Here is a 21,099-nt window from a genome sequence, read left to right on the forward strand (position 1 = left end):
TCTCTGCAGGCTCAGGAGGTCTTGAAGCCTTCTGAGAGCTTTCTGAGACCTCCAAGATTTTCCCATTCTCTTTTTGCACAAAAAATTAGTTTATTTGCATTTTCACCAGAGAATATCAATGGTCACATCATAGATGCAAATTAGAAATTCCAGACATTTACCCAAAATACAAAGAATGGGGTTCATTACTGATTTAGCTTAGAAAAGGTGAAGACTCAAACTTGTTCTCACATTATCTGCAAACATCCAGCCCATTTAATTTTTTATTCTTGAATTATCATAAGCATGGCAAAACTGTTCCACTTCTGCCAACATGTATTTAGCACAATAGTAATTAGCACCAGTAAATATTCTTGAAAAGAAAAATTGAAATTTTTAAATAAATATATAGCAGAAAGCGTTATAGGTGTCTTCCTCTTTAAATTAAATTAAATTTATAAAAAAAAACTCAAAATATAACCACTGTATGACTGTGAACTTCATTTACTACAACACAGATTTCAAAGATTAAAATGAAAATAATTTCTAATGTGTTCATTTTGAAGTTGGAAGTAGAAGACGTGAGATTACAACCTACCTTTTAATAGAAACATAATCATTTAAGCAGTAGTATTAGATACCATCAGAAAGCAATTAAGCAAAATTCACTGATAAAAACATGCTTATCTGTCCTTTACACTTGCAGGAAAAAAACAAACTTGTATCTGAATCCATATCTAGAGATTAGAAATCACGGATGTCTGTCTTTCAAGTGTTAACTCTTTTAAATCTTATCTCTATCATTATCCCTCTTCAAATAAGGAAAAACTCATAGTTTCATTGAAGATTTTAGAGTATAAAATTTATATTTTAATCACTAGCATTTTGCTGCCTGGAAGTTTTTATTCATGCATACAAAATTAGTAATCTCTGTGGAATTACAAAACCCTCATATTTAAATTACACAAAATTTATTAGCAAAATTAGCTGGTTTAAACCCTCAATTTAAACTAAATAAAATAATAGGTCAACTATTGAGCACTGTGGGTTGTTGTTAGTTTAAAGCACGTTTTACAGTGATAAAACATCTTGTTATATTGCTCAAAATCTACATATGAATGTTCCAAATATTGACTATTCAATAGGTGTAAGGACAGCAGCATCTGACACAGGACTGCAGTATTTACTGCATATAGTATGTATCACTTTTCCAGCATTCTCAAAACTCTGAATTTTTTTTCTGAGAGATTTAGGGACAAATAAGGCATAGAAAGATCTAAGACAATGAAGCAATATCAGAGCTAGAAATAGCCATTCTGTAGACATGTTTCTTAACCAAAGGCCCACCGCTGCCAGTAAATTACAAACCACGACACAGAATAAAACATGAAGCAAACATAATTATCTTTATACAGGCACTACAAGGTTATTTAAAACTGGAAGAAAATACTTTCTATTTCTTTATATTTATATAAAGAAAATACATTAACCTATGTTTTTGTGGATTAAACATAAACAGAAGTCTGTCAAGTCTATGAAGTTTTAGCTATTCTAAATCTCATCTCTTTCCATCCTTCTCCATCTTCAACTAAATAATTCAACTGTTTCAGTGAGGATTTTACAGAATATAGCAATTGGATTTTAGACAGTCAGATTTTCCTAAGTATATTTAACACTCTATACCATGACTGTCATTGGAGACCAAAAATTACTGATCATTCTCTAGCTTATCCTTCTGTTGTTGTGATATCCTATGTAGAAACCATGTTTCTGGTGTTTGATAGGGAAACACCATTACACCCAGTGCTGTGCATTATCTTATTACCACCCAAGGCAGAGTTTTGGAAAGTCACCTTTTTATGACACTCCATACAACCCAACCCTTAGTTTTTCTCCTTAGTATGTATGGATGGGATTGAGGTTTACAAACAGTTGACAATCCTTAAAGAACATTTAAAATTTAAATATACTGAGCCTACAAATAAGAACATTTAGCAGCGTCTCATATTATTATTCAAGAAGGAACTTCTAACAAGGAAGATACTTCTCTGCTCCTCAGGAAACTGTAATATGTGTATCAGTTTTCTAAGTGAAGATGATGACCATTGCCTGCAACTACTGAAAGGGTAATGGGATACTTAAGAAAATAAGCTCTTAATAAAAAACGGCATCACTAGCTTCTGGAAAATTGCTTAACTACGTAAAACCTTTAAAATTGTTAGTAATAGGATAAATTTTGTTAATTACAACTAAGTCAGCTCAGCTGCATGTCCTCGCATGCACACTCTGTATCAGAGTGGATTTCTAATGTCCACAGAGTATCTGTTTATTATATAGAAAAATATTGTGCATGTAGTATTCTGATAAAACATTTCCAAACTAGTTTTGATTAATTTTATTTTAATTTAACTAAATTAAGATAACCCACAGAAGCCATAAATCTGATATCTATAAATCAGAAGTAATTCAACTCCAGTCAGGGAGCTGGTAAAAAACCAGAATAAGGCACATGAGAATCGGGACCCCTAAATGCTTGCTATCAAAGAGAGGTTTATGACACACAGTCCAACACAGTCTAAACTAATGCCAATTCCAAGAATTAGGCTCTGTTATAACTTTCTCATATTTATATATCTATTAAGACCTGGGCATAATTTTTTATTTTTCAGACCAATACTCAAATGAGGAACCATATTTTAGTGAGAGAAAGCAAATTTTAAAAATTGTAATGTTAGCCACCTGGTAGGTGAGAAATTCTGAAATTACAACACTTAAAAATTAATTCCCTTACAGATGGTAACTTCTAAAAAATGAGTGGAAAAGTTGAGAACTTGAAGATTTATGCTGAAAAGCAAAATTAAATAAATCCCCTTCATCTGTTCCTGTACTATAATAGAAAATACACAGGTATGTGTTTAGGAAGGCAACCTTGCATTGTTAGAAATGTATTTTCCCCAACTGGGCAGACACTTTCAATGCTATATTGTAAAGACATATTTTATTTAAGGAGATTTTTTTCAGCTTTCTAAATCAACACTTCAGAGCATTTAAGAAATCAAGCTGCACATACAGTATCATTTCAACCAGAAGTCATTCTCCTTATTTCTGTGACCTAATTTTTCGGTGAATTTGTATTTTCACAAGGGAAAGCAGCCAAGAATTGTCAGGGAAATTAGATAAAGATGTCTGAATAAGATATTTCCCAATTAAATTAATGCAGGAAACTTCTGATGGCTGGAATTTTTAATGTAGAAGCAGGATGCAAACGTCTAACTGCGTGAGTTCTAGAAGACTGGTACTATCTATTTACTTGTATGAATGTGAACATTTAACCTGCTGTTCCTAAAACTGAGATTCATACAGAGCAATGTTTGTCAAGTGACTGCTGGTGACATTAAACACTTTTTTTCAAATGAACATTGCTACTACATATAGATAAAGGAAACAGCAAGTCTGCAATAGCATCAAGCAGCATCTCTCAGCAACTTCAAATTTCAGTTACAGTGTCACTGCAGTTCCTGATTTCTGTTAGTGTCATTTACACATGGTCTCAGGAGCTAATTGTCTTTCTCTGGCTTATGTGCTCCAATGAATCAACAAAAAAATAGACTAGAAGTCATAGAACAGTAAAATACTATAATCTTCCTTTCATTTCAATCAATGAGAACAGATAACCTACTGATACCCGGTAATACAAACCCTCAGTTTCAGCTTCCTAATTTTAGTTTTTTAAAATTAAAGACGAAAAGAAAAACCTTCATATAAATTAAATTTTCATGCTTAACAAGACAAGTGATGAGCACTTTGTTATGTTTGGGTGGCTATTCCTGTATCTAATGAAGTCCCAGGTTCCCGGTTTCCACCAGTGTGGATTCTGTGTTGTCCAGTGAGGGCTCAGTTGCAGCCTTTCCCAGCTCAGACAGCTGGTACTTCTTCTACCCAAGGCCACATTTTCACAAACTTGAAGGGACTTAGAATGTTTAAAATACCTCCACTACTGTCAGATTAGACTGAAGCAGAGAAATGGGATCATAATTTTTAGGTCAGGAAGAAAGTTAAACAGTATGATCAATACTATCATAATAAAGTTTTGTACTAAGTATTTCTTAGCCTACTTCTTCACACTACAGACACTAACTTCATCTCAGTAAAAGAAATTTTTCTCAATATCCACATAAACTCAGTTCCTTTGTTAACAGATTTCACTGCTCACGGGGCTTAAAAAGCACTCCCATTTGGCATCATCCCTAGATTTCTCCATTAAATGGGAATACATACACCCACAATACATGTTGCCAGCACCTGTAGTAAAAATACACTAACAAAAAAAATCTGAAACTGTTACATGAATAATTGGTAATTCTGAGTAAAATTTCATAATCTAAAGGTCAAATGGCAATTTTTTTATTCTGCCTTTTTTATCAATTATTTTTGATATAGTGTTGAGGCTTTACTTCTTCAGTCAAAGAATAGATCAAATCAAGCCAACACTGAATGCAAGTGTTTTGGTATCAGGAATGTGCTTTTCACGTGTATCTGCCTCTCTCTCCATGTATCATACCCCTGTTTGTACAACAGAATCGTCTCAGAGAGCACTTGGATCCCTTCCACTTCAACTAAATGAGGAGACAGAAGTCTGGGAGAACGCCTAGTGCACTCTCACATATGGAACAGGCCTAAGTTAATCCAATCTAAAACTTTTGAAATGTATGTAGCACAAATGTCAGATCCTCAAGATCAATTATTCTGCTCTACAGACCTGCTCCTATTGCTCTACTTGTTGCTGTAGGCCATTCCAGTCACATGGAGTAATACTGGACAGAACTATGGGCACTGAGTGTGTATTTGTGTACAGAAAACTTTCTGTCCAGCCAGAAAAAAAATTTAAAAAAAAAATCTTTAGAGGGCTCCATTGTCATAGGCACCTCTGCCAGGAACAGAGATTACAAAGAACACAGTGAATGTTATCTTCAGTCTCTGCAGAAGGCTGGGAGAGCTCTTTCATCAAATACAATGGATTTGGGATCAAGGGTTTAAAAGCTAAGAGATCAAAAGAACAAAGTTGTGCATACAAAGTTCTCATCAGACCTGAAAATTCAATTGTACAATCATGCTGATGACTATGATGATGATGATGATGACAGATTTGATGGTTCTAATATAGACCATTTTTGCTTGAGGGGACTAGACATTAAACCCACAGATAAAAAGATTGATTACAATTAGACAGGGGTGTATTATTAACATTTCATTTTCTGAAAACAGTCTTCCATAAGTGCTGTTTTAACTCTCAATATAGTGTTTTCCACAAATATGAGATACTGGAATTTTAATTCCTGAAAAATTATGTGAAATACAGCAGTGCTCTGCAACATGCAAGCCTTAGCCATTCCATTCATTTAGACTGGCCACTTCCATGCATTTCCCACCCATCCATCCACAGAAAAGGGAGATGAATAATAACTAACAAAGATAACTGAACACACTTCAAGTTTTACAACACTCTGCCAAATGCTCAGAACAGCAACACAGTTTGTTCAGTCTGCATTACACTGTGCATGACAACAGAACAGAGTGGCCCCCTTGGGCAGCCAGTACAGTATGGACCCACCACTGAAGCAAAGACTGGTATGGGAGGTCCTCAAGCCCCAAACCATGTTCACAGAATAATTTAGGTTGGAAAAGAACCTTGAGATGATTGAGTCCAACCACAAACCTAACACTGCCAAGTTCACCACTAAACCATGCTTTTAAATACTTTCAGGGATGGTGACTCAACCACTTACTTGGGAAGGCTGTCCCACTTTTATCAAATTAAAACATGATGTAAAATATATGAAAATGGATGTAAGCAAATCTATCTGAGGTGCAAATAAAATTAGGGTTTGGCCTTTGATACCTTATTTTCTTTCAAATAATTGATCTTACATCTATGTATCTACTTACCAACAGGATTAATTTTTAATTCTACAATTAATCCATGCAGAAATCATCTTCCTTGGTCCAGGAATATTGGAAGAATCCTTTACAACTCTCTACAACCTTGGTTCTAATGTTAAAACAAGACTGATGCTGTTCGCCTCCTTGTAAAACAGCAGTATCAGCTAAATATGCAGAAATGCTCACACACGGAAAATGCAACAAATTTTTAATGCAATTTCTAGCCATCTGCAGTCCCCAGTAATACAGAGTATGAAGCCTTTTCTTGATGTTACTGCAGATCTTCTCTCACATAAACTTTTATCATCTGTCTCTGGTGAAAAATGCACAATCAGGAAAAGATAATGCAAATACTAAACCACTGTCAGTTAAAATGTTTGAGAGTGTGTGCTTTGGGATGATGAAAAAGCTCCTTTTGTATTGAAGCTTAAGTGGTAATGTTCTAACTGAAACAAGAACACTATTTTTAATCCGTGCTTGAAAGATCAAATTAAATCTGCTACAGTCAACCTTGGTAGGGGTGTATCTATCAGAGACGACTTCCTTTTTTATGAGAAAGCAGCAAGTCTAAGGCTACTGGATACTCATTTGTCTGGTTTTCTGTAGACACTCAGGGAGCTAGGGCAATCATTTCTAGCAAGAAAGCACATCCCAAAATACTGGGAGATCAAGAGGAAAAATATCTCTTTATATACATTCCATTATTTTCTTGATTCAGAACAAGACGATTAGGGATAAAAGCATCATATAGTCAACCCAGGACATTCAGCAACAGAATTTCAAACACAAGCTTGTCACAAGTTCACTGCACTTTTAGGATAATGTATCAGTGCATTATCTTACATCTTTCATTTAGTCACAGTCCTATCAGCAACATCACTGCAGTATTTCTGGCACCATGGTTGTTTCTACTACAAATTTTCTATTATACAGATGTTAAAAGTATTTGGAATCCAGTAAGTTTGAAACTTATTTTACAAGCTGTCAAAAAATGAAGTATAAATTTTTAAATCGGTTTTACCTTTTTTGCTTATAGGATCTAGAGAAGGATATTAAATGAAAATTTGGCAGTTAGTAAGAAAATACATGTACTCAGAGAACCCAAAGAAATCATAGCACTTAATTCACCATCTGCCACTTATTTACTACAATTTGCTTTTAAATACACTAGCCAAACATTGAACATTTATATTAAAAATCATTCAAATTTCATGAGGTAGAAAGAAAAACTTGAATTCTATCATTTTATGCATCTTAAATATATGTAAATTGCCTGCTGAATACATAACACAAAATGAGATATGCACAGAAGCTTGGCATTCAAACACCTCTGAATTAACTCCCAACTCCCTTAAAATTCTCATTCTAATGTTGGGAAGTTCATATGAAAAGAAAAGGGCCGAAAAGAATGACAGAATGGCAAAAAAGAATGAACCATGTAAGAACAATCAGAAATAAGGATCTGTTTCAAAAAGGGTGAGCTAGTCCACGCAGGATACAGTGAACCCTGCAGAGATCAGGACCATCAATCTTTTAGCGACTGTGGAAGTTACTCTCTATTCCTGTTAATCCTGAAGTTATAAAATCAATATTTTCCTCATCAGTTCCAAGCTGCAAAGGTTATTCATGTTGTATATTTTAAAAAGCTGGAGAAAATGTAAGAAATGCCTAATCCATAGACCACTGAATTCACTAGGAAGACTTTCATCTGAGGTGTAAAATGACTTGCTCTTTTAGATGTGCAATATTAATTTTTTCATAGCTAGACAGATAATTGATTTTTTAGATTACAGTTATCATATGTGTTCATATTAATTTTACTATCTGTAACTATGAAAACCTGGACAGCATCATAATAAAAATACCTTTGCTTTACCTATTTTTTAAATTCCTGTTGCTCAAATAGAGGAATCCAGAAGTTCTTAGCATGCTCAGTACTTCATGAAAGAGAATTTAAATCAACAAAGAAAATCTATTAAGGTAACTTACCTCTTGATAGAGCCAAGTTATTTTCACTTCATTGAAAAGAAATGCTATAATTCAGACATTGTTTCCATAATGGAAACTCATTAGTCATCTGCTGATTCTGCTTTCTTTCTATCAAAATCTCTTTAACACAGACGTTATTCTTCAGTTCTCTTAGGAGATAATAAAATAATTAAAATTCTCTTTCAAAATTCCAATCTTATTACATTACATTCACACAAGATATTTGTCTCTTTGGACCATTTCTAAATCTAACATCATTAACACTGCAAACTGATCATTAGAATGTCTAAAAGCATGTGGGGAGTTATTTTTTGAACCTTGAGGAATAAAGATACATTTCAGAAAAAAATTGCAGCATTTCACTGAAATACTGTTTGTCTTCTTCAAAACAGGAAAGTTCAGAGAATGCACTATGTATAAAGACCAGAGTAAAAAATGCTGGACTGAAAAATTAATGAAAGTGATACAGATTGCCTTATTTCTAATTAGGAAGTAGTAGTTTACTAGGACAGGAAGGTTTCACTGAAGACTCACTCCAGGGAATTCTGCTATATAGTTTTTCTTGAAATATTTCTGTGATCAAAGATGCAATATCCTGGAACAAGAAAAAAGAAAAGAAAGGGGAGGTTTCAGTGGCCCTTCACACAAAAGCCTGACTTTCAAAAAATAAAACCAACAGGCATGCTCGGGTTATTATATCATTGTTTGGTGAAAATGAAGTATTATAAACACTATAAAGCATGGAGAGTATAGTCAGTCAGTTCAGATTTGACTAATTTTCTTCATATTAGAAGAAACAATGTGTAATAAATACTGTTACCATGTTTTATCAAAGATTTTGCACTTGAACCTCAGCTACGGACAAAAAAGGGATTCTAACTACTCTAGCCAAAAACTATAGAGAAAGCAAGTTTTCAAAAGAAAGCTACACCATCCAGGAGTAGGGCTAGCTGGAGTAACCTAACTTTGGAGCCATACAGTGTAAATTACTACATCTCAGGCAGTCATTCATGTCCCATGACTTGAAGAGGCACAATTCCTCAGACCAAGACATCCCAGCACAAGCATGAGACAGGTGCCGTGGCAAGGCCTACAGTAACTAGCTAAAATGTAAAGGTATTCATCAATATATGCAAATTAGTACCATCCAGAAAAAAATAAATCAGATCACTCTGTATGCAACAAGGAGGCTTCCTGTGACATTTTTTTTATAAACAACCCTGTACAGTATATCCATAGTTGTCTCTTATTTCATACCCAGAGCATCTGGAAAAAAAAGATATGAAAAGTTACTAAAAAACTCCCACTGGTTTCTGAAACTACAGGATGCAGCTCTTAATTGTCACCCCTGGATGCTGATGAAGGAGAAGAACCTGCACACAGAGATATAGCAGCTATCAGCTGGCATCTTCAGTACAGAAAGAAACCCGTTTGCACTTATCTAGTTCTTTCAAGGATATCAGTGCATGAGTTTACAAAAGACAAGTGAACTACAGACCAGTGTTAAGATACAGGTACATAGAAAATCAATAGCAGATTAGGAAATCTAACTTGAGAAATATCTCATTTCCTTTCCTGTGACCATTGATTTATATCAGTGCTGGTAGTTGCAGAACAGTTTCTGACTACACAAAAATATGTTTTGGAAGGGACGACTGGTAAGTTCACAGAATCTAGATACACAAATAAAAAAAATCTTCTTGTCTTCCTACTTTTGCCCCAAACTATGGAATGTCCGTAACATTATATTGTCCCCTCCATAATTTTTGTTTTTCCATGTGGAAACTGCTGACTTTCTCCCCCACCCCCCTCCCCATCTATAAAACTGCTCAATTTACAGCTGTAAAGTGCTTTGAGACCCTAGCATAAAAGTACAGGGAAACATAAAATGCTCTTGTTTCTAAGCTTATCATTACTCTGAAACACAATACCTATTTTGAAGTCATACTGGGAATATATTATTTTAATTTGGATTGCCTTGACATTGTGTTTTGTTTCCATTTTAGAGTCTTTATGGGACTTATCATATTCATTCTTCACAAGGTTTTGTTTTCAGGTTAGTCATAACATGAGATAACAGATTTCTTACTATTATTGTGAAGGAAAACGATTAAATCTGGATGTTCATTGTATATCTCAGCCACAATGGAGAAAGGGGAAAAAAAGGAACTTGAAAGGGTGTTCTATCCATTCTGTAGAGAGATGCCTCTTATGGAAAAGAACAGTTGCTGGGTGCTCATCTCTACTAAAGTGAAGCCATATCATTGCAGCCTCCATTCTAATCCCTAAGAAGGGCAAAATAAGAGAGAGGCTAGCAAATTAAAATTTAAACTTAGTGAATATTTCCTTTGGTTTTGAGTGCAAGAAGTTTCTGAAATTTATTTCCCTTTCTTTCACATAAGATAATTTAGAGCTCAGACACACTGACTGAAATGGAAGAGTAATCAGTAAGAAAAAACTAATAAATTTTGTGTCTGCCTCTGTTAGTGGGGAAAATAATTGAAAGCATGACTGCTTATGTGGTTCCTCTACAACTTCAAAAGTGTACAAAATCACAGAAAAGGGAATGCCATCTGTTTGCTGTTAGGGTCATGTTTTTTATTTTCCTGCTTATACTCCCACTGAAAGCAATGAGAAGTTTTCAATCCTCCATAATGAAAATGACATAACTTTATTCTCTCTCCCATATTTGCTTTAAAGGAGGCTTTATTATGCCTTTTCCTCTCCTCCTGAGTATGTTTAAGTCTTGTTAACTAGCACCTTTGAACATTATCTATAAAACAGAACAAAAGTAGCAAAAAATGGTCACCACCTTGTAAGAGAAGGATAAGGAGAAATAGTGGACCTCCCTCAGGTCTGAATGTTTTCATCAAGAAGATTATTAAAAGCAAAGCCACTGCAATAACACACAATACGCCTTGGCATAATGAAAGCAAGATGTAAAAATGTGTTGGTGAGAAGGGCAGCTTTGAAGCAGCTGCAGCCCAAGCTCTATAATATCTGCAGGAGGATATGCTGGTAATGGAAGTGTGCCTCGTCTAACTTCAGCTATTCATCTCAAGGGGCGATTTACAAGGTGATAAAAGGTTCCAAGCTGCAAAAGGTACTTTAGACCATTAAAAGGCAGCTTTTTATGATCATTTCTTCTGTACAGTACATGTTGTTTCATTAATCAAATGCTTATTCTATTAAAACACCCACTCTTTTAGCTGGTGGGACAACAAGTTTTACTACCATGAAATGGCATTAAAAGCCACAGACTTCCCAGCTAAGCCTTTGTAATGATTCTAACACAGTCCAAGTGTGGCTGTCTCCAGAGGGATAGCTGAATGGCATGTCTGCCCTGCTTCACTCTTGGCAAGTGTCTTGGCATGCTTCAGTTCTCAAGGTCATGTCACCGTTTCCAAGCAGGAAAGCAGGCAGAGCACACATGTACTCCCTAAACCAGAGCAAGGCCAGCAGCTCACATCAAATTTGACTCTGTCGGCATTGAATTGCTTATTAAATGAGCATTAGAAGCCAAGCATGGCTGTGGCAAAGGGAAAGCTTCTGCTCACAAAGACAACAATTGCAATGCTTTAAGAATATCAGCCTTTTCATCTCCTAGAGACAAAAAAATCCAATGCTCACAAGGAAAGTTAGAGATCTGAGGACCTGGTGTATGAACCAAAATAAACAGATAAACATTTAAAGAAACTTTTCTCAACTCCTGTTTAAGCCTTTGAAAGAGATTTCCCAAATCAAGTGTGTCACACATCACCTGCTAGGACTTCTTTACTTTTCTACTCCTAAAATCATCAGATCCCTAAAAAAAGGAAAGCGATTAATTATTTTGCAAGCCTAGACCCAAAATGGAAAGCATTTATATTCCTACACTCTATTCCACCAGGGAAACCAAAGCACAACTCAAACAGGCAAATCTGCAGTACAGTCTCTCAATCATACATGTAATTTTCCAGTCCACATAGATATGAAAAATAACCTCTATGTAAAGCAGGAAAGTAAAACAAAACAGCAAATATACGGAGCCCACATAGTTGGACTTGGAGAGCAGGAGAGGGATAGGATTGTTGTTTTGGAGGGTAACCACAGTGACCACTAAGGAATCTAAACTTGCATTTTAATTAAGTTTATGTTCATTAAAATTTAACAAATGTTAGAATAGTAACTATATTAATGAGGAAAAAAACTCCATGACAATATAGTGGCTGACAGGGGCTTAGAAGTCTAAATTCACATGAAATTAACTTCAAATCAGTGCAGATGCATTATAAAATGCACACTAATAATGTAATTTAAATTTATCAATTGTATGTTTGTATGATACTGTATGTTTGTTTCAGTGTTAAAGTTCAGGCTATTTTCTTAAAATGTATAACTAAAATCCTATAAATGCTTGTGCAGGTTAAAAATAAGGGAAAATAAATGTTACAGAGAGCATATCATAGTAACATTAAGAAAATGCAAAGGAATGATCTTATATTTAAATATTCTAACACATTAAATACAAAATCAACATGACAAACAGATTTTTTATTCATCTATACAGAAACATTTTCTATTTATTCTGTGAGGTGATAGTTTCAGTATTAGTATGGAACAATGACATCACTAATTAAAATCAAACCATGGCAAGTGGATTATCAACATTTCAACGAAAACTATTCATGAAAGCTACTAAAGGACTCACTATTACTTAGCTTGATAGAGTCCTTTTGAAGTTTGTATGCTACTATTTTGTACTGTTGTCTGTCTGACAATATAACAGGAGTCTTGCACTAAAACATGGCATTCATCGCTCTGTGTAACCTGTTTAATTTGTGTGTGAAACCAATCTGTGTCACAGCAGGAGGCAAGGTGTCATAACTGCTGCTCAGGATTCAAAAGGATTAACATACCACAGAGAAGAGGTTAGGAGGGAATTCTTTCAAAACAACTAATGGCTGAAAAAGGTTACGCTGTGTTCATACTCATACAACTCTAAATGCAATTGGACAGATTAGGGTGCAGAGCCTGACCTATAGAGAACTAAGTGGCCACTGCATTAAGGGTCCCAACGAAATGACCAGTCAAAAGGTCAGTCATCCTGCCCACACCATTCGCCTAATATCCTTTTTTAGTCCATGCACAACAGTCAAGTCCTTACGAAAGGAAGATCTGCCCTCAGCCCAGTCATCACATGCAGTTATCTTTAGGCTGGAGTCTTTTACTCCAGATTTCTCCATAGTGTACTGCAGTGGAAATTCTCATCAGCTCTCCCCATAGCCATGTACAGAAGCTTAGACAACTGAGACACAGCACAGACTTTTCTTCAAATTCCCCTTGAAACCCAAAAAATGACAGCTGTGCTCAGGAGCACAAGGAAGAAGCTGTTCACTTCTGGAAACATTTCAAAGCACAAGCCACTCTCTGTGTTCTGGAAAGCAGAATAGACAATGCCAGCAGTTCACCTCTTTAAACACTAAAAATTTCTTTAGGCAGGCTTTCCTCTTACTACTCACATGTTTTCAAGGAATTCCAGAGGATTACCAAACTCTGCACACCATGAGTATTGAGTTAGCTGTCAAACGTGCTAGCTAGATTTCTCCTGGACAAGGCTGATTACATGTTAAGAAACACGGGCAGAGTTTGAAGTCTGTCCTCACCTCTTAGATCACTAGCAACAGGGGTGTCCACTTTCCAAATCACTTTTGCAGACATACAACTGAACTGATAAGCATAGTTAGCAGGACCTCCTGCAAAAGTGATCTCAAATAAAGTCCTGGGACCACTGCAAAGCTATCTCATCTCTAATGGCTTTAGGGAATCATTGATTTGCTTAAAAAAACATCCTTGGGAAAAAAATGGAAGAACTTCCAAATAAATACTAGCAGTATCTATTCTGCAAGGGCAAGAGAGGAAATTTAAGTTCAAGTATCTGAACACATTAGACATATATAGTCATATAGCTTTCAAAAATTTTGAACACTGTAGCTGCTCCTTGAACCTAACATTTCAAAAAGTAGATGCCTATTTTGGAAATGTCATCCAAACTATTGCCTTTACCCTACATTTTATTCTTGGGTTGGTATTTGAAAGCACCTGTTCTACACTACTTGTAAAAATAATAACAAAAAAAAAACTTCTTCAGTATTTTCTTCATGTGCTGTACAGATAAGTACTTCATAATAACAATTTTTCACACATGTCTTCTTGATCGATTATTAGGAAACAAGACAGAGTCAAAAATCAATATTTAAGCCAGTTGCTGCTAGCCTTTGTCATATATGCTTTTGCCTACAGACAGTAACGGTTGCAGTGATCTGGAAGAAGCTGATTGCTTATATTCATGGCTAAAATCAATTTTAGCATGAAATACATGAGATCAGCTAAAGAAAATGTTTAGCAGGATTAAAACAATCATTCACATTTACATTTTGTCAATGTGTTGACAGGTGTAGTAACTAAATGTTAAAAAGCTTCTTATTTCTGCAGAGTCAACAGCTCTCTGCTTTCTTGGAAATGCATTAGAACTACAAATTGTGTCTTGTTTTTGCCCAGGTACCTAAATGGCAAAAGCTACTGCACAGCAGGTTAGAGACTCATCATTGCTTTCAGCTTCTTTCTTGCTTTTATATATCCAGTAATTCCAGTGTTAAGGTCAAATCAAGACCATCTTGGAGTCTTAAATTCAATTGTGAGTTCTAAGTGTAGCTCAAATTAATCCAACTGAATTACTCTTTGACTTAAACATAATATAAAAGGAAATTATAAAACTGTTTTACTATGGTTCCTGATTGGTTTCTGTGAACTGAATAAACAGCAATGTCCCCTATTTTTGTAACAAATTTTTAAAATAACATAGAGGGAACTACTGAAGAGATCCTTCATATCCATTTCAGCAGAAGCTGAGGAGAATATTAGAGACACAATTCAAAATCCACTCACAGTTTCATCTGTTCTTGACCTTTTGCTCAAAATGGGAAGCTCAGTAAACCACCAGTGAAGTTGTATAGCTAAAAGTCCCGCAGGACCAGTTTTTGTTTTTTCATTAATCAGGCTGGAAACCTACTGACTTACCTCAACAACCCTGTAATATTTTTTTATGTGTAAAGGGATTATTCATAAAATATTTGCCAACAGGTGTAACTATCTCTCCTTTCTACATGTAATTAAACCAAGGAATAGAATATCTAAGTGACTGACAGAGGTCATAGAGTAAGCCAAGAAGAAAATGTGGTGTCTTTCATCTAAAGGAGCTGCTTAAAAGTTATAAAATATACAAATTAAGAGAGAAAGGAAAGAAAAACTCCAGGAAGAAAAAAAAAAAAAAAAAAAAAAAAAAAAAAAAAAAAACCCAAAAAAACAGCAAGCAGAGTCACGAAATATGATTTGGCAATAGTCAATCAATGACAGAAGCCTTGTCACTTTTACCCTCATGGCACTTGGACTAAAATACAAAGGAATTTGTACCAGTCTCCTTGATAAATCAAGCACTAGAAAAGCCCTGAATGCATTATCTAAGAGATGATGAATTTGCTGTAAAAAATACAGCATCATTAAAAATCAGAAGTCCTATGATTAAAGAATTTCAACTTTTGTCCACACTTCCTACACCTAAACTTCTAAGATTTTTAATCAGAATTTCTTATTGTGACACTAGTATGCAATTAAGTTCTGCTTTTCATTATATGAGATTCTCATATAAAAGTACAATAACATTCTTCTCTGGGAGCTAAAAGTCAGTTGTTTAATCTTGTGGGAAGCTTGCATTTCTTCTGAAAAAGTCAAGAATAAACTGAGCATGACTTTGGATTAGATGCCTTGAATTTATCACTTATAATGATATAGGCTTGAGAGTATGTATGCTACAGATATCATATACATTCTTAAGAAGTAAACAGCTAACCAGACATTATGCCTAAAAAAGCTTTTCTTACTTTAGGAAACAACAGATACCAGGCCCTAACTTTTATTTTATTCCAGAAAACACCAGAAACAGCAGAAATAACAGCATTCTGACTATCTGTATTGCTCCTGCTAAATTATTAACCTCACAAAATTCAATAAAAGGATAAAGCAATGAGTATGGACGTTCACTATCTGCACCTTAAGGTATCCCAGGACAGTATCACAAGCAATTAATAAAAAGCAAAGTACTCTCCATATAAATAATGCCTACAAAGAAGGAAACAGCAGTTGGGAAAACAGTGTCACTAGGCTGAGATAAAAATGCACTGATCTAGAGCAACCTGCATGCAATACGACTGCTTTTAATCTTTAAAACTGTGGGGCCAGTACATGCTGTAGCTCTCCCCAGGTCTCTGGGGAGAGCCTCCCCTGTCATGGCTGGTAATCTTTTACCACCACTCCTTTTCAGCTGAGACATCTGTGTTCACTCCCTATGGGTCCCAGGGGCATGCAGGAGAGAGAGGGGGCAGAGAAAATCCTCAGTCACCTTTGCTTTGAGCCTCATACACCAAGCACCCACCATCTTTCTAGTAAAGTAACGGGAAATGGCAAAAATGCACTTCCCTTCCCACAGCAGGCTGCTGCAGAGGGGCCATTCTGGTGCTCTTCAGAGCCTGCCTTCTCCATTGCTTTGCCAACTCCTCAGCTTGCCAACACTTCAGGACATGCACCTCCAAAACAGTCAGTCTTGTGACCTATTCCAAGCCACTGACAGCAGTCTCATTTTTAACAGAGAATTTCGGAAGCTAGAGGTTTAACCCTGTATCAGAATGAGAAAAGAGTTTAAGTGGAAAAGGTTTTCATAAAACAGAATGCCCTTTTTCTCCCTTACTGTACCTGAGATGCAAGAAAAGGCTCTCTTCAGAGAGGGAACAAGAAACGATCATCATATGCTCGACAGATTCATGCAGCAGAGGTGACCCAGAATGGCACTCACCTTTTCAGCTGTTCCAAAAGTAAGGACACAAGAATGAGATGGAGGTTCAGCAATTAAAAGACCACCCATTCCCGCAAGATTAATCAGATCACAATATAACAAGAATTTTGGGAACTGGAGTCCGAGCTTTACACCCCTTCCAGGGGGAAATATAATGGCTTAGCAACCCTAACAAGCAAACAGTACAAGCATTATTCTAACAAAACAATGTTGCAACCAAGTGGAACAAAATGTGTCTACCTCCCTCACTGTGACTTACTCAAAAGAAAGAAGCATGGTAATTATAATAAATAACTGGGAAAAAAAATATGTTTTTTATTCATACCTCAATAAGAATCAATTGAACTTTCTCTGAATTTAGGGAAGCTAAAACACCAAGAAGAAAAAAATCATCACTGCATTTGTGGCAATCATATGGTAGGGCATAATTTCCACTGATAAATATATTCTTATCCTTATCATGCACATCCTGATTACAAAGTAAGTCTCCCAATAATGAACACTTTCATTCTCCCTACACAGGTATTGACAAAATTTGTGAAGAAAAGAAAGCTCAATAACCAAATATATCTCCTCCTGCTCCCAGTGAGATATATTCTGGTGTTTCATAATGAACATGTTCCTTAATGATTAGACTGTCACTTCTCCCAAAAGATCTGAGGTGTTTTTATTGAATTTAGTTCTCTAAGTTTGAAAAGGCAGTGCAAAATGACTTTCTGACTGATCAAGTTGTTTTGATAATGGGCAAGGTATTGACTTGACTTAAAGAAAATAGCTTGTGTCTACCAATGATGGAGAGAAGGGTAGAAGGCAGGAGAGCTCTAGGAATGTAGGTATTGTCAGAATGGATATAAGTCTAGCCTCAGGTCCCATCTTTGGCAGTTCCTAGCCTTGGATATGTCCTTCATTTTTCTCTAAATCTCCATGAGAGACAGACACAAAGTGAGCTGTCAAACACAGAAATCACATCCTACTGATTGAAATTGACTTAAAACTTTGAACAAACACTGTTTTTGTAAGACTTACCTAGCACTTTTTGTATTATCCATAAACACTCACCCTCCTCCAAATTTATGATAACATTTTTTTGTTTAGGAGTTTGTTGGAGTTTTTTTCATGGAAACAATAATTTTCTCCCAGTGACAGAAATACATCACTTCTTTTCCCAAGAAAATTGAAACATTTAACCTCAAGCATTTTTTAATTCCTTTCTCACATGAACTTTCATTATTTCATTTTGTGAACTGACACAAACAGGAAACTATCAAAAGTTCATTTACACATTCATTATATTATTCCATCTTTTTTTAGGCTATATAGCTTTTGTCTTCTGGTTTTCACTACTGGTTTCTGCCTTTTAACGCGTCCACAACTGTAGCAAGCTTTCTTGACTGTCAAAGGAAATTGCATCAAGACAATGTGTGTGTGATTCAGGACTTAGTCTGTGTGAAAACAAATTATGAATGCATCTCTCAACTGCAGCATATGGTGTTATGTGAAAAGAAAAATCAACACAAATCAACAATTACAGCAACACTTCAGAAAGCCTGCGAAAAGAGTGAGCACCTATACAGGAAAACCAAACAACACACAATCTGATGAGGTTCAAGTTACTTCCCAGAGTCAAACTGAAGGGTAATCACATAGCACTGGCTCATTTCACAGTCAGAATGAGCAACAGACTGTTTCCCTCCTGGCATAATGGGAGTGTAGCATAGTACTTGCAGAAAGCTTTAAGATTCAATTTCAGGGGTGGATCAGTTGACAGTGAACCATGCTCTCATGAAGGAAACCTGAAACAGGAGCTGTCAAACATCAGAGCATTCACAGCCTGTTGCAAGTGTTCAGTCAAGTCTGATTTAGCAGAAAGGTGTCTGTGTGTCATGCAAGAAGAACTCAAGCGAACCATAAGAGTTGGGGTTTTTTTCCTAATTCTACCTAGCAAACTCTCTCTCATACCATCTTCCTATACGGCTTATTTCACTAATAGAATGCAAGGTGAGGAAAAAAGGGCTACAGTGTGTTTCAAACACTCCATCTTCCTATATGGCTTATTTCACTAATAGAATGCAAGGTGAGGAAAAAAGGGCTACAGTGTGTTTCAAACACTGCAAGATAGAAGCAGCAAGAACAATTGGCCCTAAAAGACCTATGTCCAATTAAAGACCGAGAGTAATAAGCAGGAGAAAAAGCAAACCCTTACTGGAGTTTGTGCCATGTAGTAAAACATCAAAGCAGAAATCTAGACACACTCCTGACATGTTAACAATGACCACTTACAAATGTTACTGACAAGTACTCTTCGTATTTCACTGCATTTTGGTGTTTCTTAGTTTTCTTTGGAGGGCTACAAAAAGCTGAAGAGTTAATGGATAATCTTCTCTTCCAAAATTCTAAGATTTATTAATTTTCTATGTGTCTTGCATATCTGTAGGCATGTTCTGACAGCAAAAATGCATGAAATCTGATTTGAGAAATTAAGACCATAATAAGGTCTTCTTATCAATGCGAACCTGAAAAATAAAGCAATTAAGATTCAAAGAAAGAAAATTATGCAATAGACTACTGCTGCAAAATCAGTAACATTTTATTAGGAACCAATATATTTTGCACATCCACAGACTTACTAAGCATATTTTTCTGACAACATCTCTATGAAACTAAGAATTAGCCCCCTATTATTATTGGTATTTTACACTTCAGGAATCCAACCAAAAGAAGCAAAGGACCATATCTACACAACTGCCTTTAGCTACCTCAGTGTTACACAATGCCTAATGCTACTTGCAGAAGTACCAAAATTATTCAAATCTGGAGCCAACTTCTCTCATTTGCCTGTCAGAGCATAGGCAGATGCAGCAGGCTGAATGCCAGCATTCATGCACTTACTGATTGGAAAGTTAGCACAGGGCTTGGGAATTGGAATTGTGAACCATCCTTGAGGCTTGTAAATGAGATGAGTCAAAGTAAATATCTAAAACATTGCTCCAAATTAAAGACATGCCCAGCTTGCCATCATCCTCACTGACATCAGTTGTTCAACAGCAATTTCTCTATGAGTGTATCAATGAAACAGCCATTTCAAAAGAGAACATGGAGAACTTGTGATCACACTAAATTGTCTCTCATAGAGTCAGAGAATGTTCCTTTCTCAGTCTATTTCCCTTTTCCAGCAATTGTATTACATAGCAGGTATTTAAGAGAGACCTCTGAATCCTTTTCTATGCCTCTGTTACATTAACTTCTAGAGAAAGACATTGTTTCTGAACAACTAAACACCTGAACTTGAAATTCTGTTTAAGCCCTTTTGCTCTGTTGAAAAAGGACTAAAAGACAGTAAAAATGTCACCTTATGTATATTGTAAATGAACAAAGCTGTACAAACCACAGAATTTTTACACATAGAAAACTCAACTTTTCTTTAAAAAGAAAAAAAAAAAAAAAAAAAAACCACCACTAGCACTCAGATAGAGTCATTCTATCAAATGAAGAAAGCAGTTAATTCATCATCTCTTCTCTTTCAACAGCTTTTTTGTCTCATCACCAGAGGGGTGTGTGGGTCAACATCACTTGAGTTTTCTGAATTACACAAGTAGCATTTCAGTTACTCTGATTATAGAATGTTCCATACTATAAGGTGCAGGTTCCTGTTGAGAAAATATGGTTTACAGTGGAGTGCCAGTGAAGCAAACCACTGTGATATTTCTAACTTTGAATTACAAATCCCAAAATGTCCGGTGTTAACAAAGCTTTGCATTTCCCCACCAAAATACACCATCCCACAAATGACCCAGGGAGCAAATCTCTAGACTCAGTATAGGACAGCTCTTTGAATCTATATACACTTTCCACCCTACTCTTCATGGTCCCAATAAAGCTCACATGTGATCAATGCATAAACCTCAGAAAGAAATTATCAAATTCCAGTAATACAAGAGCATTTCAAGATTACTCCTGATCCAAACTATCTTGTAAGGATGAAGTTAAGTGTATAAATCCATATTTCAAGCAACTTGCTTGAAAGCAAAAATGCACTGTATTGCAAATCACTCAATGTCTAATCCAGCAAAATTAAACTGACTTCTTTTGCCATCTGGGTTTTTAAGTAAGGAAGAATTAGCATGAACTGGAAACTGATTAAGCCTTAGAAAGTTATGCAAACAAAGAAACCTACTTTGCCTTGTCTCACTCTTATTGCAACAATTGCAGAGGTTGACACTACAGGTGTATCAACTCCTGAAAATCTTACAGAATGGTATCTGTAAAATACCAGAAGTTTTCAATAGTTTTGATTGGTTTTAGAA

General features: G+C 35.7%; 1 long non-coding RNA gene across 5 annotated transcripts in view; it reads right to left on the reverse strand.

The window, feature by feature from the left end:
- The window catches only part of LOC135299240 (uncharacterized), a 273,288-nt gene extending 256,348 nt beyond the window's left edge, over positions 1–16,940 (reverse strand). For 4 of the 5 annotated variants that reach the window (XR_010361268.1, XR_010361266.1, XR_010361265.1 and 1 more), the window contains exon 1: positions 16,796–16,940. This is a non-coding gene — a long non-coding RNA (uncharacterized LOC135299240). Of the gene's footprint in view, positions 1–7,908; positions 8,052–16,795 lie in introns of those variants that run through there. The other variant, XR_010361267.1, reaches the window with a different exon arrangement.
- Positions 16,941–21,099: the final 4,159 nt, after the last annotated feature.

This window comes from Passer domesticus, chromosome 4, assembly GCF_036417665.1.
Source record: "Passer domesticus isolate bPasDom1 chromosome 4, bPasDom1.hap1, whole genome shotgun sequence".
Taxonomy (NCBI): domain Eukaryota; kingdom Metazoa; phylum Chordata; class Aves; order Passeriformes; family Passeridae; genus Passer; species Passer domesticus.